The sequence below is a fragment of the Lepisosteus platostomus genome, chromosome 1, assembly GCF_059453375.1.
Source record: "Lepisosteus platostomus isolate fLepPlt1 chromosome 1, fLepPlt1.hap1, whole genome shotgun sequence".
Classification (NCBI taxonomy): Eukaryota; Metazoa; Chordata; class Actinopteri; order Semionotiformes; family Lepisosteidae; genus Lepisosteus; species Lepisosteus platostomus.
In genome coordinates this window covers 22828521-22854612 of record NC_142611.1, presented here as the reverse complement: position 1 = coordinate 22854612, position 26092 = coordinate 22828521, and the positions used below count along the sequence as shown (strand labels likewise).

General features: G+C 36.9%; 1 protein-coding gene across 2 annotated transcripts in view; it reads right to left on the bottom strand.

The window, feature by feature from the left end:
* gabra4 (gamma-aminobutyric acid type A receptor subunit alpha4) overlaps window positions 1–26092 on the bottom strand; it is a 104918-nt gene that overhangs the window by 46558 nt on the left and 32268 nt on the right. The gene's annotated exons all lie outside the window — the stretch shown is intronic.

Sequence of the window (26092 nt, the reverse complement as noted above, 5' to 3'; positions counted from 1 at the left end):
ATATCAGCAAACTAGCTGGAATCTGGTGACAACATTTATGGGATGAAAGTGACAGGCAAAGAACAACCAGGGGAACTACAGAAATAACATCTGTGACCTATATACAGTAGGTGTATTAATTAAACCTGTAAATTTATGTTATTTCTAAATGCACTCATTTAAAATTTTCACATTTAAAAGCAATACAATGATTCACAAAATCACAAAATACTTTTTTCTGACCAATTTATAATGCCAAAGATAATAATGAGTGTCTGGTGTGGGGGGCGGAGCCCCAGATTAAGGGAGACATGTTGCTGTGGAAATCACACCTGACGTGAATAAGTGAATGAATAGGAGGTGTAGAAGTGGTTTAAAACTACCCTGAATACTTCCTGGAAAAGAAGGGGAAAGACCAGCAGGACCTTGGTCTTGCTGTCACTGCAGTGGTGAGAGGAGAAATGCGGAGGCTCTGCTGTGAGAGAGCCAGGCTGAAGTATGATAGTAGCAGGTGTGAGATGCTACTAGTCAGGGCTATGTTAGAAGCGTGCCGCCATGTATGAATGAACAAAGAATGATTAGCCACTGTATAAACCCCATGAGGGGGTGGAGAAGCACTACAATTCCGGAGGGGATTGTGAGAGGAGTAGCCTGTGAGGAAAAGAGTGTGAACGTCAGTCTGCAAGGAGACTGACAGAAGAAATGGAGCTTTATGAGATCGTCCAAATATTTAAAGGGACAGCATCCTGCTAGGGCGTGAGAGCAGGGCTGTTGTGAATTAGTGTGTGTGGACAAGAGTGGGTTGTTTGGTAGAGGGACCCTGCCCCTGGCAATACATTGGTATCACGGAAGCAAGTGGGGTCTATCAAGCTGCACCCTCCGAGAGGGTGCACAGTGAGGTGCGCTGGCAGCTGCGTAGATATAACACAGTGATGGCTGGTCACGATGTGAGGTGCGCTGGCAGCTGTGAGTTCACAACCTAAGGGCTTAAGAGTGAAATGCCAGAGGGGTTGTGAGTGTGTGTTAGAGAGGGACAGTGTGTTTATCTATGCACGATGTGTAGTGCGGAAGAGACTTGGTGATGTAGGTAGTGTGTGAGACTTGTTGATGTAGGTAGTGTGAGTGTTTGTGTAACCTAACCTGGTGGCGTCAGGAGAGGATGTCAAGACTGGAGTCAGACCTGGGAGTCCGAGGCACTGGTTGTGTATGAAACAGTGGCCTAATGGAATGGGGGCAAGAGGCTCCGTGTTGGTGTCTGGGAGCAGGAGGTTCCTAGCAGTAAGGACAACAGGATGAACTTGGTGAACTTGAGACTCTGAAGGTAACGGGTAATGGAATGTGGAGTCATGTACCTTGTTACCTCGATGAGTGGGTCAGTGTGATCACCACTCTTGGATGAGAGTGCATGTAAGATAAAGAAAAGGAACCTAAAAGAGCTTATAAGGGGCGTGACAGGGGAGAATGGGAGCCTGACCATGCCCAATGCGGTGTCAACTACCCCCATGGCACCACATTACATAAATGGATAGTCTAAAAAAATCTTTATTTAGCCAAATGTTTGTTACTATAAATTTTAAAAAATCTACTACAGTATATGTTAAAGTAAATATGTAAATCTAGGTTAATGTTAGAAACAATTGTGTGCAAATAATATAGACAAGCAGAATGACTTTATAAGGGTGCTTAAACCTGTAAGTTCTTGTAAGGAACTGTATTGAACTTTGGTGTAACAAATCTTTGTCTCCAAAACACAGTTCTCTGAATTGAGTAAACAACATATGCAGGCCTTCAAAAATGGTGTTTAAACCTATAATCTGCATAATCTTGTGTGACATATGGGATCACAACAGTCAAGCTTTATCTCTGCTAAATGTCAGAAAATCCAGATCCTTAAAGAAAAGGCTAATACAATAGAGAACAAACAAAAGGCACTCACAGGACTCCAAGAGATGAATGAACTAACAAAACTAACACTCAATGTTGTGTGCACCCTCAGAGAAACAATTTAGAGACAAAGTGAAAGAAATAGGTCCCAGGTGACAAAGAAAATAATCTTTGCAAAAAATCCTAAAGAGTATTGTCAAAATACATTGCCAAAAACAAATTCCCCACTCCAGGACTAGGAGGTGTCCTGAAGGGACATGAAAGCCAGTACATCTATGAGAGAACAGTTTGCTGTCTCCCTGGAACTTTATGAATTTTATGAATCTTATGGACAAATAAGATTAATAAAGTCAACAGATTCCTTTTATAGCTTGTGCAGGTAATTGTCAGGATGCGTTCTTTCCGGTCCCTATGCAGACGACACAATCCGGGGTAAAGTGAGAAAACACTGGGAAAAAAGCATGCAGGATACGGGAATGAGAACAGGGGGAGCGTGTCCATGGAATGCTGGTGGTCGGGGGAGGTGTGGCCAAGGCAAACGATCCAGGGATGAGTCAAATGGGAAATCCAAAATGGCGCAAAAAGGGCAGGAGATCCATCCAAGAACGACGATAAAAATCCAGAACCGGGTCAGGACCGGCAGGGGGAATGGGAACGGGAACAAGAACAGAAGCTAAAACCATAACGGAGCCAGGTGCATCCAGGTCCCGGGCTCACATGATGCGGAAACCAATGCAGAGCCCGGATTAGCGTCTGCGTCTGGCTTTTAAGGGGGAACTGAAAAGGGGCTGGAACAGGGAACAGGTGCGGGAGATGAAACTAACAAGGTAGGGCTGGAGCGCCCTTAAGAGGAGGGGTTGAGATCGTGACAGTAATGGCGCAGTTGTTGATCTCGATTTAGACACAAATGAAATTGGAATAAACAGCACAATTTACATCCAGAATAAATTCATACAACCTGGCAATGAACTGGAGAACAGCACTAAATAAATTGTTTACTTATACTTAGGAATCTTACCAGCAATGAAGCAAGGTAAACATGTAAGATTATAAATGGTCAATGCAACACATGGAGATGGACATGGTATACAAAAGAAGGCCTCATCTTTGAGAAACTAGAGAAAATCAACAAGGAGGTCACATGGCGGACAAAGACCAAGGGGAAACAAAGGTAAAAACACAACAAATGATCAGGTAATTAAGTGTTTATACCTAAATGCTAGGAGAATCTGAAACAAATTAAATTAGATAAAAGCTACCACACGGCATGGTGCCATGAAGGTTAGCATTGCTGCCCTGCAGCGCTGAAGTCCTAGGTTCATGGAAACCTACTAATCCTAAAGTGAATGAGACTCTGTACTGGAGAGACAATAAAAATAGAAGAGCTGGCAGTGTATTACTATATATCGAAAAGAGTATTTACTGATGCAGCCATCTACAATGCACGACGTATACCAAGGAGTAGTAGACTCCGACTTAGGAAACACTGAATTCAATGTCACTGAGTTCTGCTAATGATTGATTGCACCACACTGTATAATTACCAGCTGGCACATTGAAGTACTGCAGCTGTGTGCTGTTGTCAGATAAATTGGTACAGTCTTAAATGTCTATTAATCAGTTTAGTGGTTTCCTGCACTTATCATACTGTACAGTACGCATTCTACCAATAATTTCATTAAATGCAATAATTACTTTGTTGAGACAGGATTTGTTAACACATTGCTACCACAACTCCAAATGAGATATGTTACAATATTGTATAATGATAAGAGAATTATTGGATTTTTTAATTGCATGCAGTATATAGTATTTTATATTTTGTATACATAGTAATTAGAAAACAGATATTTTTGTTTCAGATATGAATAATAAAAATATACATTGTGGCTTTAAAACATATTATATTAAAAAAATAATTAATTTGGCTCAAGCACCAAATTAAAAACAGCAGTATGTGTTTTGTTTGGTAAGGGAATTACTTCCTGTATTGTTTTAAAAAGGCCCTTGACAAATAAAAGAAAAATATTTTATTTTGTAAAATAAATGCCACACACAAAATCTAAAAGTATTCTGTATATTTGTATAACACCTTGTTATTATGCATTCCTTGGTTAACCACTTTCACCATTGTTAAAAGCAGAAAAGACATGGCTTCACAAATGCATTTTATTTTTGATGTGAAACTGCAGAAACATGTAGATAGGTTGTTGCCTAAACTTTAAACATTGAACAGAATACATTTATAATATCGCAGCAGTAAAATGTGGTTTTACTGTTGGTTTATAATCATTCTACATTTAAGCATAAAAATACAAAAAAAAACTTTCAGCCTATGCTTAATACCAACATTTGAATTTAGTGTTACACAGCAAACGGCAATAAACGTTGGATGTGAAGAAAGAAGAAACTGACAGTATTTTATTTCTGTGTAGGTTTGCACAGCCATGAATTTGATAAAATAAAGGAATGCAACAATTCAAAAACAATTCTATGACACCCCACAAGTTGCTGCCGTAACTAATTGAGTAATGGACTTATGAAGATTCCCATTGGTGGTGATACTGTTAGAAGCAGTATCATAATATACAATAGTATGATTTAAAATTTGTAGAAAAAGCATTCAGTGCAGCTTAATTGATAAACCAAATTGTGTTATTTGCCACTATTATGATTAAAAACATTTTTTGCAACTCTGTTACAGACATACTGTACAGCACACAAGTTAGAAATGTTTTGTTCACTAAAACAACAATTCATTGATATACTGTACAGCACTTCATACTATCCCTTGATCCATTTTTATTTTAAGTTTGTTTTATCTAAAGTGGAACCTAGATTAAACATATAGTAATGTCCCTGGAGGTCTGGTCATTGAAAGATGCTGCAGATCTAGCCACTGAGAATGGACTCAGGATAATGCAGCAATTTGTGGTGTACTATATGCCTCAGTGCAATGTAGTGCTCTCCTCCCCACTGACAGCTGATGTGTGGTGAGCGTTCTGGCGCACTATGGCTGCTGTCGCATCATCCAGGTGGATGCAGCACATTGGTGGTGGTGGAGGGGAGTCCCCATTACCTGTAAAGCACTTTGAGTGGAGTGTCCAGAAAACTGCTATATAAGTGTAAGCAATTATTATTATTACCATACCACAGTTTTTTTTAATATTCTGTTGTCAGACTGCACAATTTTGTACAACCACCAGGTGGCACAATGAATGCTTAATGTGGCGTGAGGAAGCATTGAGAAAATCTGTTTTGTCTTAATGCAAATTTAATCAACGAATAATCAGGAAACAATTTAATTTTAAATGTTGATTCTAAAAATATATCTCACACATTCTGTACTGTAGTGGCTTTAAAACCATATGGTATCATACTGTACTTACTGTGTTTACCATATATTTATATACTGATTATATAATTCTGAAGTTCATTACTGCACAGTACCATATAATGTACAATACTGTGTAGTCCAAAGACTAACTGGGAGGTTGTTTCTGAAAAAAGTGGCTCTGGAGTGAATATGTACAATAATTTGGGATTAATTATTATAAGTGATGGTTTTATGATTAAGGATTTCTTCATCGAAGGTAAACAATGGAGGGAAGAAGGGTTATTTTTACAAATACCAGTAAATAGAGAACAGATTATCAATATGTTGAAACTGTACCATAATGGGGAAGACAGATGTGTTACACTTTTAAGAGAGCCAGTTACTCACTCTGTTGTTTATTATTAATGTACACTGTCTAGATGCTGACGTTCTTATGTGAAATTTTTCAGACCAAAGCGCTCACTATTAACTCCGAGGTCTGGACTGATTTAACTTTCTATTCACCTCATTTAGCTGAAATGTAAAAAGAAGACATAGTTAAATTTATTGGAAGGCACTCTGTTTTATTATCAGACACTACGACTCAAACTTGTGTCATAGAGAGATATAGACGTGGGTAATGCCACCCTAATTAAACAATATGCTTATTGCGTAAATCCTGCTGAACTAGTGGTGTTGCAGAAGGAGGTACTGTAGATTATTTCCTGGAGCAAGGTTTAGTTCAAAGAAGTAATAGTCTGTGGAGTTCCCCTTGTTTATTGATACCAAAACTTGATGGGACATTATGGTTATGTACAGATTACAAAAAAGTGAACACTGGAACTCCACCAGACATCGTAAGTATTGTACAACCATAATCAAGGACTGATGTGCTGTTTTCTTATGTTATAGAGCTAATCCCTGGAAATTAGATACAAGAAGGCCATAAAATTTGTATTTAAAATTAAATGTTTTATATGCACACTCAATTGTGATTTCTGTTTAAAGGCACCTTTGTTTCTGAGGCACCTCGAGATTTTTGGTATGTTGGTCAGGGGGTTCATTCATGTTATTACTTAATATTCATAATATTGTGAATATAGTTTACAAATTATTTTATTGTTAGAGAGTGCTTATTATGTCCACAGAACAGGTTGTTAAAAGACTCAGGTCAGAGCTGGAACGGAACCCAGACCCTTTTGCATGATACAGATGCAGCCATTCAAAATGCGCGGTAAAAACCCGCGGTACGGTAACCTACCCACAAGCCACCGCGGGGCACCGGAGGGTACCGCAGGGCAAGTGATTGGCTGGCCAAAATGACCGACAGAGGCACTCGTGGTGCATTGGTTGGTAGTGCAAAGATTTAATCATTTAATGTCTTTACTGTGCACATTTTAATCCGCTTAGTTTTGAATATTTATATGGATTTTACCACTAAAGGGAAATTTTAGTAGCTGAGCATAAAAAGAAGAGGAGCATAACGCATCTGAAGGTCATAAATGATATTAATTTAGGAACATAAACATTACTGTATGTATGTAAACTGTACTGTGTATGGCTGGTCTTGGTAGTTTAAAGAAAAAATACACACCAGTCTTCCATTTCTCCCTAAACATTTTAAGCATGAAAGTTTTATGAAACGGTACCCAAATATGCGATTGCTGTATAGAATGAATTTTAATTTAAAAAAATTATTTAACACGAACATTAAGCTGTTTACATCTTCCTCCTGAGAACAGTCACCCGTTGCTACCCAACGCAGAATGGTGATTGGCTGACACCATCTGACACCCCTCTGATTGGAGAAAAAAGACGTGCTGGTTTGCTATACCAGGAAGAGGATTTCTTTCTATTCAAAACGTGTATTTTAAAAGTTTAAGAAGTAAAAACCTTACAGCGTACACAGATTTCTAAACTGATCAGGATCGTTATCTTTGTCTTATGCATAATAATGTTCACCGCTCTGTCCAGCAAATTAATAATAAACTTTATTTTATATAGCTTTTTAAACGAATAAGTAATTAGATTGCTCATAAACCTAATCACTTGCTTTTTCTTTTTATTTAGGCTCAGATTTCAACTATAGATCGTATTATTAATAACCATAATAACAACCAACCAACAAAAACAACCATATAAACATAATACCAACCAAAAACATAGATAACAACCACAATACAAAATCAAATAATCAAACCATTTTACACTCGCAAAGTCCTCCAATTATCAGAATCCCGCCCCTTATGCAAAACCAAACCTTCCTCCCATCCCAGTTTATCCTGTTTATCATAAACAAAATCCACCTCAATTTTCAACATAAAGCATTACACAAAATCAATACCTCAACACTCCATACTCAACAACGATAATTCACAAACAGCCAAAACATGTAACTACACATTCCCAAACATACCTAATTTCCATAGCCCCGCTATGTAAACCATGTTTGCTATTAATTCATTCAGGGCTAAAATATGTTCATTGTCTTCTAATGAAAGAAGGGTTCCTTTCGCCATAGTCGGGAGCCTAGCCTTTAACTAGTAAGTACTGTATTTACTGGGTTTTTGAGGGGGGGTGTCTTTCGCTGGAAATCTCGCCTCCTACTTTGAAAATACCCGTGAAACCGGTTCAATTCGTCACAGCCAGCACTCCTGCAGAGAGTTGGGTTGTACTTGCAGTGTATACAGTACACGCGTTATGCTCTTCGTTAATGTCTGTGAAGTTTTATTTGATCTCTGAGCCATACTGATTCTTCTGGAAGCCAGTTTCCGCCAGGGAGTAAAAAAAAAAACACACTATGGTATTCTCTCCAATGCAGTGCAGTTAAAAACATACCTCTGATGCTGCTCCTAAATGAATATCGTTTATGACCATCAGAAGCTTTATGCTCCTTTTCTTTTTTCCAGTGGATTGAACAGGGAGAGGCATTTCATGATGTACTTTTCACTGATGAAACAACAGTGGCTCTGGAACAGTTTTCAACCAAGTCGTTTTATAAAAAGGGGAGATATGTACACATTACTGAAGCTAGAAGTTTAGCCTTTGTCACTGATGTAAACACTAAATAAAGACATATAGAAATCCCTACGTTACAGACTGTAAATGGCTGGTATTGGTAGTTTAAAGAAAAAATACACACCAGTATTCCACTTTCTCCCTAAACATCTTAAGCATCAGAGTCTTACATGTGGTTATTTCGAAAACGTTTGTACGTGCTCCTTCTTACCATGTTACTGTTTACTGTTACTGACCATATTAAGTTTAAGTGCCTGTGGGCACTTTTCCTGTCCATGGGGGGTGGACCGTCTTTCATTAGAAGGTTAGTCTGTTCTACTCTGAGAATGTAGAGGGGGTGGAAAGTGCCCGCGGTCATTTAATTAGTATTAAAATCTTAGTTATCTTTCTAGTTCACAGGTTTGCATGCATAATTTAATTTTGAAAGCCACTGAGACATCAGGTACTACTGTTGTATTTATGAAAAAGAAACAAAACAAAAAACATACTAACAACTGTGCCATCCTACTCCTTAGTTAATACATTTTATTATTCATAAACAGTTAACATTGTTAGCAAAATATTTTGAATTATATTTAACCCTATTTTTTCTTTAGTTTTGTATTTAACTTATTATATGATAGTCAGACTTAATGTATATTAATGTATATTTGAACAATGAAAATATATTTTTACAAGATTTTACATTAAGCACTTAAAATTAATATGGTTAATAATAGTAAACTGTAACATGCTGTAACAAGATCGGTTAAACTGCGAAGAAAATCCTTTCAGAGAAAATGTTTCAGGTGTGAAGAACAAACCTGTTCCCACACACCCTGCCCCCACTACCATTAGAATATACACGAACATTTTAGCGTTTCATTCTGAGCAGAAGACCCTCACACCTGAAGAGTGCTGGCTGTGACGAATTAAACCGGTTTTACAGGTTTCAATCACAGATTGGGACTCAGTAAAGTAACACACAGCGCCAATGGATTTGATAATACTGTACCTAACCAAAATCCGCAATATGGAAACAGAACCTGTGTAATTGTTGATAGATGATGTACTCGTAACATTTTTTCAAGACGAACTACAACATTTAAAAAATGTCTTGTATGTACTTGATATCTCTAATCAATCCACGGGTTCCAGCACAAAACGAAACTAAAACGCATACCGTTTCGTGCTTCTTATTAGTTGCTCAAAAGTAATTTGACCGTATGAAATGCATAATATAAACCTAGAAACATATACGTGAGCAGTACTTAAGCACTGTAGTATCGGTGTTAAGACATACCTCTCAAATACTGTAAATCAAGTTAAAAATATCTCAAGACCGATTCTGGTCGTAATGAAACCATGTTTCGTGTATGTTTTCTTTTTCATCTTGAAATAACTCATTTCTAAATACCTTTTTCACTGTTAACATCTTGTAGCAGCTTTGCGACAAAATATACACTCTGACAGTTCATCCTGCTACCAACATTAAATAAAACAAATCTTAAGATTTCTATATTTATGTCTTTATTTAGTGGTTTCATTCGAAGCTTACAATGTTTAGGGAGAAATGGAATACTGGTGTGTATTTTTTTCTTTAAAGTACCGAGACCAGCCATATACTGTATGTTTATGTTAAGATTTCCCTTCAGTGGTAAAATTAGATATGAATATTCAATACTTAAACTGGCACAGTTAAGACATTAAATATACATATACATATTGTATACAGTACAGTTTGCATACGGTAATATGTTTATGTTACGCGATTAAAAAATAAATAAATAAAACTGAAAGGTCCAGCACCAGCTGGATTCGAACACACAACCTGCCAGGTGGTAGTCACGCACCTAGACCAGTAGGCTACAAGACAGCTCGCATAAGCAGGCAGGCGAAACAGCCCTACACAGCCCTGCCGCAGTACACGGATATAATCATGCCGTTATTAAATTCTTGAGATACGCGATTCCATATTATATTCCCTTTTAATCAAATTCTAAAAGTATGCTTGTTGACTCCGGTATCACGTTAGTTAAAGACTTCGAAGCTTACAATGTTTAGGGAGAAATGGAATACTGGTGTGTATTTTTTTCTTTTCATGATAGGTGTCGCATTTTAAATCAGTTTCGTAGTTAGAAATTATGAAACGCCCTGTTAAAAGCAAGGAAGTTTTTATGCCCGTTGAAGTAAAACAAAATGCCTGACAAAGTATGGCTTGGACAGATTCCAAGTGCTTGTACAAATGTGCTAAAGAAATTATACTTTGAGTATACAGCTTGTCCAAAGTCATCCATTATTAATACTATTAGTAATATCTTCAGTAAAGGCTTTGATGCATAAATATTTCTGATAAAGGTAGGTTGTGTACTTTTGTCCAACTGAGCAATCTTGCTTTCATAAAATATACCAATATACATTTGAATGACTGATGATTAACATGCTGTAATACACAGTTCAAAATTAAAGGCTCGAATGCTGTACATGAGAGGTTAAGCTCCCCCTGGCAGTTTTACAAGGCGACACCGGATAGTTAGTCACGTGACACACGTGATACCGTGTGATACCCCGGTGGGCGTGTCGCGGTATGCCGCGAAATACCTCACCCATTTTGAATGGCTGCATCTGTAGTGGAATCCTACCACTGAGCCACCAAGAGCATGCATACACAGATTTTGAAATTATTTATTATAAAGTGACTGATGTTTTTCTGGAATAAAGAAGTCCTGAAATACTTATAAAATGATGAAGCCAAAAAGTCAGCTGGGAGAGGTAAATTGGGTTGCAATTAAGTGGTCAACAGCATGAGATGATAGGTGAGTTTGGGGAAAAAATAGATATTTCCTTATTTCACCCTGGATTAACCCTGTACTTGCTTCTTTGCAGGCAACACACATAAGATGGAAGTTAAATTTGGTCATTTATCTGATAATACATTTTATGAAAAAATATATGCATATTTTTTACTGTGGATGATAACCACTTTTATTCAGTGTTGTATGGAAGCAAATACAAGACATTTTATAGTCCAATAAATAATTTAGTAAAAACCAAATAATTAGATTTCTGATTTAATACTTGATACACTGTGTGACTGCAATTAAGCAGCATTTAATCACTATACTCTTTCAATTGTACATACAGTACTATCTAAATAGCACAGATAGAATAAATCAGAACTGAATCGTAATTGGCCATATGGAACACTGAAAGATCCATCTAAATCACATGTAATCTAAACATTACACAATGAAATAATAATCAATAAGTTATGAATTGTAACAAAATAAATGAGTACATTTTTAAACTGTTAATAATTTTTTTACACTTATAAGTGTATAGCGATATGTTATAAATCAAACACAAACTTTTTGGATATTTGGAAAAAAGGCTAACACTAGGGTAGAGCAGTGACACTAAGGATCTGCACCTTTGACTGGAAGGTTGCCGGTTCAAATCCCATAGCCAGCCGAAGAATCCTACTCTGGTGGGCCCCTGAGCAAGGCCCTCAACCCCAGCTGCTCCAGGGGTGCCATATAAATGGCTGACCCCTGTGCTCTGACCACAAGCTTGTTTCTCCCCATATGAAAAGACAAATTCCTAATGCAAGAAATTGTATATTGCAAATAAAGTGATCTTAAAAGGGCCACTTCAGAATCTTATTTCTCAACAGAAATCTCAGGACAAATGGCATACTATTATATAGGGGATTTTGAACAGGAATTGAATGCAGTATTATACTGTATTTCATTGGTTATCAAGAAAGAAGTGGAAAGAATTGCAAAACCTTCAAATGTTTCAAATGGTCTTTTAAGATGCCAAAGAATATGAGCATGGAAATATATCAAAAACTATTGTCAAGTTACGCATCTGTGATTATTTACATGATAGGCAATATTCCAATGATCCAATTGTGATCTTCAGGTTAAGCTTGACATTAATAAAGGTACTATAATTTCTTCAAGAGCACTAAGATACAGTTGAGTATAAAACGGTTTGAATGGGGCATCACAGTGGCACAGTGGTGAGCCATCAAGCCACCCTGGGGTCCTGGGTTCAATTCTGGACCAGGAGTCTTATCCGCATAGAGATTGTATGTTCTCCCTGTGTTTTGAGGGTTTTCTCTGGGTGTTCTGGTATCCTCCCACAGTCCAAAGACATACTTGTAGATTACCTAATTTTTGGAAAAAGTGGCCACAGTATGAGCATGTGCATGTTTGTGTCTCTGTGTGCCCTGCGATGATGTTAATGATGAGTTCGTGATGCCTTGTGTTTGTTCGTTGCTGAGATGGGCTCTGGCTCCCATGTGATTCTGTAAAAAGATCTGTAAATCTGTAAGATCTATAAATCAACATGTGATTTTGCTTTTTGCATCGTTAATTGTTAAGTTGAATAGATATGACAGATCTCGACAGACAACGGGAGCAAGGCATGATGCACCCTGCATGGGACACAAACACATAATGGGCCCCAGTGACCAGTGTGTGATTGTGCTATATGTGGTACAACAAAATATGATTGACCTTATAAAACTGAAGTTGATATATTTGGTGCCTTCTTTCCACAGAAAAGTACAAAGAGAACTGCAGATCTCTTTGTGGTAAATCTTAAAAGTTACTGTACTTAAAATGTAAAATTGTAATAAAAGCTTCTGTATTGGCCTATTACAATATATCTATTATAATAAATCAACAAAGTTATACCTGGCAAGTCAGTGTATCTAAAGCTTTTCAATATTTCTAGTACCAGCATCTATCTATAATGGAAATTAATATTGATTAACTCTTAATTTCACAGTTGTAATCAGGACAGAACCATTTAAAGAGTTCTTATTCCACCTCTTTCATATACAGTACAAAGTGTGAAACCATAATATCTAATTATTTTAATTCCCATTGTTTATTCAGAACAATTGTAGGCTCTTACAGCACACCATAAACCTGAAAGGTGTTGCTTATATGACATCTATCTGTCCCTTTTGTTTCTTGCATTGGTCATTTGTGAAATATTGTGTAGGTTTGAATTAATGGGAGTGGTGTGTGATAACAACTTAATAGCTCTGGAATAGTCAACATTTGATTTTCATTCTACAAGAAAGTTGTTTTGATTTACTGTTTAAACATTGCATTTTTAGTTCTGTTTACCCAAACTTTCACATGGCATTCACACTTTCTTTTTCAAATGGCTATGCACAGTATAATTTTGCTCTGGGGGAAAAGTAGGTTTTCCCCCAGAGCAAAATGTAATTATTTTTATATAATTTTAAAAGTTTATAGTTGCAAATATAGCAGGGCAGATTAAGTAGTATTTTTATCTATTACTGTATATTTAACAAGTTTTTGCTATTACAGCTTATCTATTGAAAGCACAGGGAATCAATTTTATGTATTTTACATACAGGAGACTAAGAAATATACATTATTTTACAAGGTAAATCAGATTAATATGACATTAACAAGGAGAGATGTGGCTTCCAGCATCCATGGAGTGGAGGCCTTTGGAAATTAATATCAAACAAAAGGTTAAGACAGGTACAAGCATATGTTAAAATGTATGTGTAGTCCACTTATTCCTAACAGTACTAACATTTATTTAGAACAAATCACATTTACAGTATAATGTAAGACAGTAAGTATTCTGCAAGAAAACCACTGAATCAAGGAGAGCAACAGCTGCAGTTTTGAGACAAAGTACAACAGCAAATTTACTTTTTTTCACAGGTTATAGGTTTTTGGTATCAGTAGTTAGATTCTGTCCATGTTTTTCAGTTCTGTGATACAAAGCGTTGTGAATTATGGGACAACTGTCTGGTATAAGTCTTTCTATGCAACAAAAAGCAAAGACATCCTGAATTATAGCTATTGGAACTTAATAAAACAATTAACAAAAACAAGAATTATTTTTACATACAGTATGTGAATGATTAATAGAAAAAAGAACCTACTTTGCAGTAGGAAATCATTCTTGCAGATTTTTCAGACCACTGGAGCCAGTTGTCAAATACATATTCCTTGTATTTATGACCTTTAATGTAACTATTATATTAACATGCTTTATATCATTTCATCTATTGAAATATTGCTTTGAATGTAATCATGCAACATGCCTGTATTCAACATAAAACTGTCATTGTAATTTGAAAAAAAATAACTGCTGAGATCTTAAAAAGTTATTCTAAGAATATTATTGTGGAAATAAAGTATAGAATGAAGACTTTACTTTATTATATTAATATTGCATAACACAGCCATACTCCCAGAGTAAATACACTTTACTCTGGCTCGTATCAGCTCCAATGTAACTTGCAGTACGCAATCGGAAGTCATTCTTTGAAAGTCATTCAAGTCACTACTAGCCAGCTTTCCAGCTTATTTGTTTTTAAATTCTATATTATTTGAAAGCACTATGTATAATATATTTTTAATATTCAAAATCTAAAATATATTTATCTGACTTCTAACTACTATTTATACACAATTACTAATAATACTAATAAATGTATTTAAATCCTGTAATTAAATATAAAATGTTACTTATTGTTACTGTACATTATGATACAGTGTTGCTTTTCATTATGCACACCTCATACATTTTGATTTAGAAATATTTAGAATTAATAAGTAAAAGAGTGTTAGAGTAAGTAAAAGATTGTTATTTTAAACAGTTACATGTTTCTTGACAGTTTTGACAACAGTCATTCTTTTCTATTTTTGTGAACATGTACTGCACTTCTCATTTTGGTTGGCAGATTGCATTTTTATCCTTTATCATATTATATTGGGCATTCTGCACCTTTTACTTTGGCTGTATGTTGAACAGCAGTTGCTCTCCTGCAGTGTCTGAATGGAATGGATCATTTTAGAGAACTGACTATGCAGCTCAAACCAAGTTACACTACTTAACTCACAATTTAACAGGGTGTTCAAGTATAGTAAAAATAATAAATATAAAACAAAAGGATGTACTTGCATTTGCATTGAAGTGGGACATGTAAATATCTCACATATCCAGCATTGCAATAACCACATTATTGCAATTGCACTTAACCACATTGTGGAAGGTGTTGCTGGGGTCTGTTAATTTAGCCTTCATCAAAAGTTATGCTAAGATGCAATAAAGCTGACTTGCTTTAGCAGCCCCAGCGACTTAACACTACATAACAAGACAGGACCAACACCCACAAACATACTTATACAGGATAAAGCAGATCAATGTCTCCTGCATATCAAAGGATAGAACCTAGAGCACGACAGAGCAGGACAAGTAATTACATATCAAAGAACAGGACACACTCAGATTGTGAAACAAACTTCTTCCTAACTCTATATAAGCGCTAGGAACCCCTTGCAATGAGTCTGCTCTGTGGGGCAGACCCAGAGCGCATTGCTGAGCTCAATAAAACTGAATCTGCACAAGGCCTGCTCCTCTGATGAAGAATTTCCCACAATGGCATACTATAATTCTAATACTTTTGTAAATGAACCTCATTGCTATTCTTTCTAATGCTGCTAGACAAGATAAGGTTTCTTTATTAGCCATATACAATTTCTTGCATTAGGAATTTGTCTTTTCGCATACTCCAGCTAGCTCTCCATGAGACACACAGGCACACAGATGGGGAGAAAGAAGTTGAGCTACAGCACAACACCTGTTAAAGAAATTATATCCAAGCTCAGTGCAACTACTAATTTAATAAAGAACAAGAATTTGCTTTACTCACATCTTAAAGCTCACTTTCTTTACTTACATTATAGGCTTAGATATTTTTGCCTCAGACTTGCATTCATATCCCTTTTTTGTTTCCTTCTTTTCATAAAGGATTGTAGAGTGCCATTTGTATAATCCTCAATTTTGAAAATGGTAAATTCACTATGACTCACTGCTGCCACCTCACCCCAGCTAGCAAGAAATGAAGATAACAACAGTGGCTTAAAGTAAAGGCCTCTTGTGAGTCATACAGATTACCAAGTCATTCATTTTATATTCTCCTGATATCAAATACAAACAACAAAGCTTATGTGCTAAAAAACAAGAGAGGCCCATATCTTATCTGTCACACTCAGACATGTGTGCATCATCAGCCACATTGGTAAGCACTACTCTTACCACCAAAAAAGCAAGGCACTGTGAAAATCCATTCTAACACACAAATCCGTATCTTCAAACATTAGAATATCTTATTTTTTTAGAAAAACCAAATGTTACTTCCAGGTAAAAATATGGAAAGTAGTGAAGCTGATTGAAAGTAACTTTTGCCACCCAGGAGGCTAATGAATTATTGCTGTAAGCACTTGTGTATAAGTTATTAAAATTAGAATTAAGTTATTTTAATAATAATTTATTTAACAATTACATTATGTCTAAGATACATTGTTTCTGCAGGCCTCGCTTCTTTAATAAAAATATGGAAGGGGCATGAAATATTACAGTATTAATCCATACTTTAATTTCCAATCTAGCTATACAGTTTTTTTTTCAAAACTGCTACTGTATATACTACTGCATACTCTCATTCTATATATCACGTATATCATCAGGTTGCACAGTAGAATAATATTTACAGTAGTAAAGCCTTAGAAATTACTTTACAATATTCATCAGTGAGTAGCAAAAGCTAGTTTTAAATACCTTTAATAATGCTCTATCTGCATATACAAATTATGTCCACCATTAAACATTTGAAACTATGCCACAGCATACCATAGCTCTTTTCAAGTGAGGAGGGAACGGATATCTGAAGTAGAGGAGTTTCAGTAGCTAGGGACCTTGTTCTTGAGTGAGAGTATAGGGATTGACCAGCGGATTGGTGCAACAGCTGCATTGAAACAAACTATGGTGATAAAATGTGGAATAATATTACAACTGAAAGGGACTTATTTTGGTAAGGATATTAATTTTCTTAATTTTCTACAGTGCTATAAATATCACAAAGACAAGTAAAATGTTTGAGGAGTAGAAAGAAAAGAAAGAATGGCAGGAAAATAGTAATTTTAGGAGTTGATTTTAATTCTCCTGTAACTTTCTGATAAAGAAACATGCATTGGAGAACAATAGATGAGATGAGTCTATGGCACTTTTAAAAATATTTGAGAGGATTTTAGGTTAAGAGGATTCTTTTAGAATGGTGTGACTGATAGAATCAATGTTTACCTGGATAAGGAATATTGGGAAATAAGCTACAAGAATAAATTACATCTTTAGCAGATTATTGGAATGTACTAGAAGTAATTTGATTCAGATCATTCATGGCTTAAATTAAAGATTGGGTGTGGATGCTGGAAGTTATATACTGCATTTCTACAGGTTGAAATAAATGATTGTTTTAGAAAGAAATACAAAGACTTTCTTTGCATCACACAGTGTATGGTGTATGGGTAAAATAATCAAACAGGGTTTTTCCAAGAAATGGGAAAGTAGCAGAAAGCAGAGGAGCAATGAAGGTTAAGAATTACATTGTATACTACAAGACTTGGAATGGGATTCTGCAAAAATTGGAGAAGTGAAAAAAGCATAAGGAAAATATATCAAGAGAGAAAAGAATAAACATTTTAAGAAGAGAAAAGACATTAACCCTAACAGGAAGGGGCATTGCTCTCACTTCTTTAAGATTTTAGGGAAAAGTGAGCAGATAGTGAATATAGTGGAAGAAATTATGCAGTAGGAGACTTTTTATGTAGATTTGTATGCTAAGCTTTTAGACTCTGATGGAAAAATAGCTGAGGACATTGATAGCAAGGGTAAAAAAGGGTTGTGAATCTAAAAAGCATCCAGAACTTTTAAGTTTGCGGGGAAACTCTAGGAGGTGATGGTTTGTCACTGGAGAATTGCAGTGGAGGAAATTTTGGGATTAAATTGTCATAACCGTCCCTTGTGGTAGATCTAAGCAGGGCTCCATTGTTCAAGAGATAAACTCAATAGCAGGCATACATAAAGGCAAACATAGTGCTGATAGAAATCCGAGCAGCACAAAATCAGGAATACAGGACCTGTTAAGAGGCTCCTAACAAAGCACTATATGTTGTTTATCAAGGCAAATCAGAGTAGCCTGAACCACCTGAGGTGGGCCTAAATAAACCCAAGGAGGTATGGGTATGGGTATTGCATATCCACGGCAGCCGGCACCGACTGATAAGTGAGTTGAAATGTGTCTAACTGCCATGGCAATGCTAACTGTAGCTCTCCAGCAGGAGAAAGCATGACATTGGTGGGGTTAGAGCTAGTCAGACTTTTTAAGGACAGTGACAAGGAAGGTGTCCAGCACAATAGGTTACAACTAGGAACAGTGTCCCCAATTTACAAGAAAAATGAAGAGGATACATTGGAAAAATTGATTAATTTTAACACATTTTAAATAAAGTCTTATCTTTAAGTTTAAAAAAAAAAGTTTTAGGGGAATATTGCATCTGTAGATCAAACTTGTGCAGTGCCAGAGTGAAGGGCAACAGACAGATATTTGTAAACTATCCTATCTGTTTTGCAAAAGACAAAAGTATCTGTTTGGCATTAGTAAATTTAGATTTAGAAAAAACATATGCTGTGGTCTCACACTGGGGAAATTGGAATTTCTGAGTAGAGTGAGTATGCTATACTATACAGGTCCATTGCGAGTAAGGTTTTGGTGAATGGTGGTGAACAGCTGTCTGAAAGGAGGAAATACACTGTCATTTCATACAAGGCTTTCCTTTTTCTCTCTTGCTATTTTTTGCTGTATACATCTGTAGTGTGCTCTCACGAGGCACCAGTTCTGTAGGGTTTGGGCATTTACTGGGACAATTATTAATTGTAGCAGTAAATCACAAAATGATTCTTTTAATGGCTTTAGAATCCAACCATGCAATATAACTCAAACAACGCACACACAGGTACTAATACATGAGGATACATTTATTAATATATAGAATATGCATGTAAACCTAACAGATCTTATCGAGAGGGTTATCAGAATACAAAAGGTATATATTCAATCAGTTACGAAGAGTTACATATATCAAGAGGACATACGTTCAGTATATCATTCATTTAGACCATTTTGTAATTGAACTTGGTTACAACTTCTACATTAGATACTCAAAACAAGTACATAACTCTTAGGAATTAAATTGATATCAACTGGTTGGGATAACAATTGAATTCTCGAGCTGTAATGCAGTGAAGTTGAATACTCATCCAATCTCTGGGGATTCAGATCTCCTGCGGGCACAAAGAAACAGTTGCAAGCTGTTGCTGTCCAATCCGCACTCTCTGGCTCGGTGCCAGGCTGTGCTGTGTGGCTTGCGACGGTGCGCTGCTGATGCTCTGTGAAGACTCGCTAGTTAGTGTTGGCTGAAACTAGCAAGAGTTTGTGCACAGGAGAAAAGATGACTGTGGGTCCCAGCAGGTCAGGAAGAGGACCAGTTCGTTCCTGATGAAGCGCTAGTTCTGAATAGTGATTCAGCTGTCCTCAGTTCCGACCTGTTCATGAGGCTTGCTGCTGATGCTAACCTCGGGTGGATCCTCTGGTTACTCTCTGGCAACCTCCGCTCTAGACTCTTAGAACAGAGGAAAGTTCTGGCACTCGGACACACTGGACGTTCCGTGGTTGTCCGGGCTGAGTCTCGGGATGGTCAGGAGGCGCGCTGCGAGAATGTCCTGCCCTTGGGAGCCTTTCTGCTCCTGGGCCGTCCTGCCCTGGAATTCTCCTTTGAGATTCTCCCTTCCAGAAAAGTCCGAAAAAGTCTTGGAGCTCTGTGTTGCCTGTTTTTACCTGGAGGAACTTCAGCTCATTCATTGGCTGAAAGTTTCATGGGCATCAGAAATCCACGTGGGTTACTCGGCCCTACCAGTCCCTGATTGGTTGATCAAGGTGAGATATGAGTCACTTACTCCTGACACTTAGGAATGCAGTCCAGATGTCCATCTGGCACTCCCTAGACAGATAGGCGCCAATGGATGACCGTATTAATACCGTATATTCTCGCATAATACCACATGGTACCGCAAGTAAAATAATAGTATCCAGAATTTCCGCAAGGTGGAGCTAATAAAGCTCAACCTCTCATGTTTGAGCTGTCACCATCAAAGTCTTTACCGAAGATATTACTAATAGTATTAATAATGAATGACCTTGGACAAGCTGTAAACTCAAAGTATTGCCCTGGTCCACATTCTTTGTAACCATCTTTGTAAACGAAAATATTTTATTTTTTATATAGCGCCTTATTGTGCATGTTTTAGTATTGAATATGTATATGGAATTTTACCATTGAAGGGAAATTTTAGTAGCTGAGTATAAAAAGAATAGGAGCATAACACGTGTGAAGGCCATAAATGATATTAATTTTGGAACATAAACATACAGTATTATGTAAACTAAGGCTGGTCTCAGTACTTTAAAGAAAAAATACACACCAGTATTCCATTTGTCCCTAAACATTTTAAGCATCAAAGTCTTTAACTAACATGTGAAATAACGTGTATAAAAAGTGGTAGTTTTAAGTTTTTCTTACATTCATGTACTGCAAAACAGCTGTTTCACCACTCATCATGTGACCGTGCGAGTGGTGTGATGGTCTAAGTGCCTGACTTCTAAGCGAGAGGTTGGCTGTTCAAATCCAGCTAGGGCCATGAATTTTCTTAACATTTTTTTGAAAAAATAAAATAGCAATATTATGCACAATTAATTGACTTTTTATATTTCTAAATATCACAACATGTTCGAATCTAACTCATTTTTTAATAACAACGAATACTTATCACCGTCTTTCCCTCTGAATCGCTCCAGAAGCAGGAACCAGTATCATGTGGGAATCCCTTTAGATCTCCCTTCAGATTTAAAAGGTTATTAATAATATCTTCGGTGTCGCATCTTCCCAGTTTAGCTGATCTTTTGCTGCCTACGCATGCTTACACAGCTCCCTGGGTAAACGATCATACTTGACTGAGAAAGCTTTAGAGAACTTAACATTTTTATTATCAACAAATTGTAAATACGACGTTTACATTGGCGTTATTAATTTTTCACTTGAGTGTATGGAGGAGTGTCAGCTGTCAATGAGAGCAGACCCCCCCTTCTAAGGCTGCGCAAACAATTTAAAAAATTTTCATAAAGAAATAGAGGCTGTATGCGTTACAATATAAACATTAACTGTCAAAACTTTTAATCAACAATTGATTTAAAGACGATCTGTCAAAGTGCAATGAAATACAATATTGTTGTTGTTATTGTTGTTTTTATCCTGTAAAGCGCTTTGAGAAGCCACCTTTACAGGCACTATATAAAAGCACTATATAAAGGTGCTGATTCTTATGGAATGTGTTTTCTTTCTTCTTTTTTTCAGCATGAAATAAACCTATTACTTGATTCTTATGGAAGCCCGGTTCCGCCAGGGATTAAAAAAAAAACACACTCTCGTGTTTCAAGCACCACGTCTCTTCTCGTTAAAAAGAGGAAACACTTTACACTTTAACTCTTCAGTTCACAGCGAAATTTCACCAGAGCCACTCACTAATAGTTTATGCAAACACCTAACTTTCTTAACACATGGTGCCCCCCCGGGTACCAGTTAGTGCGTGATTACGCATCAATGAAAAAACGGAGGTTTAAAAAAAGATAATTATTTTCGTGTAAAAGCTACAGGCGTACCAATTGTAATCCTTTTTATTTTTAAATACATTTTAGCAAAGTCATCTATCAAAATCAGTCGAAATAGAGATCATTTTCTCTATTAATTAAGATATTTATCATGGATCTATCTAGCCATCCATCTGTTTTTTAACTTCTTTATCCTAAATAGTACTATATGGGAGTCAAAGCCTATCCCACCAAGCTTGTGAACAAGAAGGGATGCACCCAGGACAGGATACCAGTCCACTGCAGGGTACGCTCAGACACAAACATGCACACACTCACACCAGGGCCAATGTTCCCAGAAGCCAATTAAACTATCAGGATGTCTTTGGACTGTGGGAGGAAACTGGAGCATCCGGAGGAAACTCGTGTGGACATGGGGAGAACATCTTAGTAGATATGTTCCAGAGTTAAGCCTAAAGCACCAGCACTATTACTTTAGAAGATATATATTGTTCTTTTTTTATGAGTTTGTATTTAAAGTACGTTATATTAGCATTTATTCAAAGATGCATGAAATTTTATTTAGTTCAAAAATTTTGTAAAAACAAAAACTATTTCCCCATATCTTTCATTCTTTTACATATGAGATCCCATTTTCGCTCAAATCTAAATTTTACAATAATTAATCGCTCTTTCCCTTTTTAACTTGCCCTAATGACATCAAATATGCAGAATCATGTCAGTTGTGTCACTCTAGGAAATATTACTTAAACCATCTGTTCATTTGGTCATATTCGTATATTACATTACTATATTTTAACACTTGCATGATCAGAATTGCAAAAATGATCAAACACAAGTCAGAATTATAAAAAAGTCTATTTCCCTTCATCACTCACTATTCTTATTAATAATATGATTACAGTGCTGCTTGAAAGTTTGTGAACCTCGGTTGTAGTTTTTTCAATGTTAATGTTAATGTTTCAATGTTTACTATGACTTCATTGCTTAATCAAAACTAGTCCTTACTTTTCTAAAAGAAAGGATTCATATACACACATTATATTTTTTGTTTAGAGGAACTGATGCATGCTATAGAAAAATAAATAGTACATAATAATTAGTGCATGTGCACAACTAAGTAAACCACAAGATTCAATAGCTCAGTCAACAAGGTTAAGTGCTAAAATAATTGGGTACCGGGTTAACTAATCAAGAGCCACTCTGATTACAAGGACAGCCTAGTTCAATTTGGTCTTACCCATTTAGGTTAGTGTACAGATGCAGCCATTCAAAATGGGTGAGGTATTTCGCGGCATACCGCGACACGCCCACCGGGGTATCACGCGGTTCACGTGTGTCACGTGACTAACTATCCGGCGTCGCCTTGTAAAACCGCCAGGGGGAGCTTAACCTCTCATGTACAGCATTTGAGCCTTTAATTTTGAACTGTGTATTACAGCATGTTAATCATCAGTCATTAAAATGTTGGTATATTTTATGAAAGCAAGATTGCTCAGTTGGACAAAAGTACACAACCTACCTTTATCAGAAATATTTATGCATCAAAGCCTTTACTGAAGATATTACTAATAGTATTAATAATGGATGACTTTGGACAAGCTGTATACTCAAAGTATAATTTCTTTAGCACATTTGTACAAGCACTTGGAATCTGTCCAAGCCATACTTTGTCAGGCATTTTGTTTTACTTCAACGGGCATAAAAACTTCCTTGCTTTTAACAGGGCGTTTCATAATTTCTAACTACGAAAATGATTTAAAATGCGACACCTATCATTCAACTAGAGCTTAAAATATCACAAGGATCCTCAAGAGCACAGCAAAGAGTGTATTAAAAGACACTTGTATTTATCAACGCTTTCTTTTCTTATGGAACCACTTCAGAGGGGTGTTCCAGGAATCGGCACTTTAAAGAAAAAAATTTCACACCAGTATTCCATTTCTCCCTAAACATTGTAAGCTCAACAAGCATACTTTTAGAATTTGATTAAAAGGGAATATAATATGGAATCGCGTATCTCAAGAATTTAATAACGGTATGATTATATCCGTGTACTGCGGCAGGGCTGTGTAGGGCTGTTTCGCCTGCCTGTTCATGCGAGCTGTCTTGTAGCCTACTGGTCTAGGTGCGTGACTACCAACTGGCAGGTTGTGTGTTCGAATCCAGCTGGTGCTGGACTTTTCATTTTTATTTATTTATTTTTTAATCGCATAACATAAACATATTACCGTATGCAAACTGTACTGTATACAGTATGTATATGTATATTTAATGTCTTAACTGTGCCCGTTTAAGTATTGAATATTCATATCTAATTTTACCACTGAAGGGAAATCTTAGTAGCTGAGCATAAAAAAATAGGAGCATACTGTAACGCGTGTGAAGGCCATAAACGATATTAATTTTGGAAAATAAACATACAGTATATGGCTGGTCTCGGTACTTTAAGGAAAACATACACGAAACATGGTTTCATTATGACCAGAATCGGTCTTGAGATATTTTTAACTTGATTTACAGTATTTGAGAGGTATGTCTTAACACCGATACTACAGTGCTTAAGTACTGCTCACGTATATGTTTCTAGGTTTATATTATGCATTTCATACGGTCAAATTACTTTTGAGCAACTAATAAGAAGCGCGAAACGGTATGCGTTTTAGTTTCGTTTTGTGCTTGGACCCGTGGATTGATTAGAGATATCAAGTACATACAAGTCATTTTTTAAATGTTGTAGTTCGTCTTGAAAAAATGTTACGAGTACATCATCTATCAACAATTACACAGGTTCTGTTTCCATATTGCGGATTTTGGTTACGTAATATTATTTTCTAGATTTCACGTTGTGAATATGATGGGATGTCTGATGGGATGTTTCTAAAAATCCATCCTCTGTAAAACGTCTTCTCTAGTTGTCCTGCATATGTATTCGCTAATGAAGCTGTGTGTTCTGAGCCTGGATCTCTACATTTCTGTATGAACCAGCTTAGAGGGCTAAAGACAGCTTGTGTTTAAATTGAGTGTAAGGCAATTTATGCTGCTAAAGTCATGGTCAGCATTTATTTTTGTACTGTGCTGTAAACTTGTTCTGTGCCAAGTCACATTATTTTATAGCGTTTTTATAGCGTTATCAAATACGGTGTTACTGTAGTTTCCTGACTCCCATGTCACATGGTCTGTGATTGAAACCTGTAAAACCGGTTTAATTCGTCACAGCCAGCACTCTTCAGGTGTGAGGGTCTTCTGCTCAGAATGAAACGCTAAAATGTTTGTGTATATTCTAATGGTAGTGGGGGCAGGGTGTGTGGGAACAGGTTTGGTTGAAATTGCATTGGAGATCTATGTTCTTCACACCTGAATTATTTTCTCTGAAAGCATTTTCTTCGCAGTTTAACCGATCTTGTTACAGCATGTTACAGTTTACTATTATTAACCATATTCATTTTAAGTGCTTAATGTAAAATCTTGTAAAAATATATTTTCATTGTTCAAATATACATTAAGTCTGACTATCATATAATAAGTTAAATACCAAACTAAAGAAAAAATAGGGTTAAATATAATTCAAAATATTTTGCTAACAATGTTAACTGTTTATGAATAATAAAATGTATTAACTAAGGAGTAGGATGGCACAGTTGTTAGTATGTTTTTTGTTTTGTTTCTTTTTCATAAATACAACAGTAGTACCTGATGTCTCAGTGGCTTTCAAAATTAAATTATGCATGCAAACCTGTGAACTAGAAAGATAACTAAGATATCCATCCATTATATTCCATAATATCCATGAAATATATGGCGCTGAAATATGTGTGACGCAGTGGTGGCCTGACACGGTGAGGTGCCCTGGCAGCTGTATGATGCAGTGGTGGCCTGGCACGGTGAGGTGCGCTTGCAGCTATGTGACGCAGTGGTGGCCTGGCACGGAGAGGTGCGCTGGCAGCTGTGTGATGCAGTGGTGGTCGGGTATGTAGAGGTGCACTGGCAGCTGTGTGTTGTGACGCAGTGGTGGCCTGGCACGGTGAGGTGCGCTTGCAGCTATGTGACGCAGTGGTGGCCTGGCACGGTGAGGTGCGCTGGCAGCTGTGTGATGCAGTGGTGGTCGGGTATGTAGAGGTGCACTGGCAGCTGTGTGTTGTGACGCAGTGGTGGCCTGGCACGGTGAGGTGCGCTGGCAGCTGTGTGATGCAGTGGTGGCCTGGCACGGTGAGGTGCGCTGGCAGCTGGGTGATGCAGTGGTGGCCTGGCACGGTGAGGTGCGCTGGCAGCTGTGTGATGCAGTGGTGGCCTGGCATGGTGAGGTGCGCTGGCAGCTGGGTGACGCAGTGGCGGCCTGGCACGGT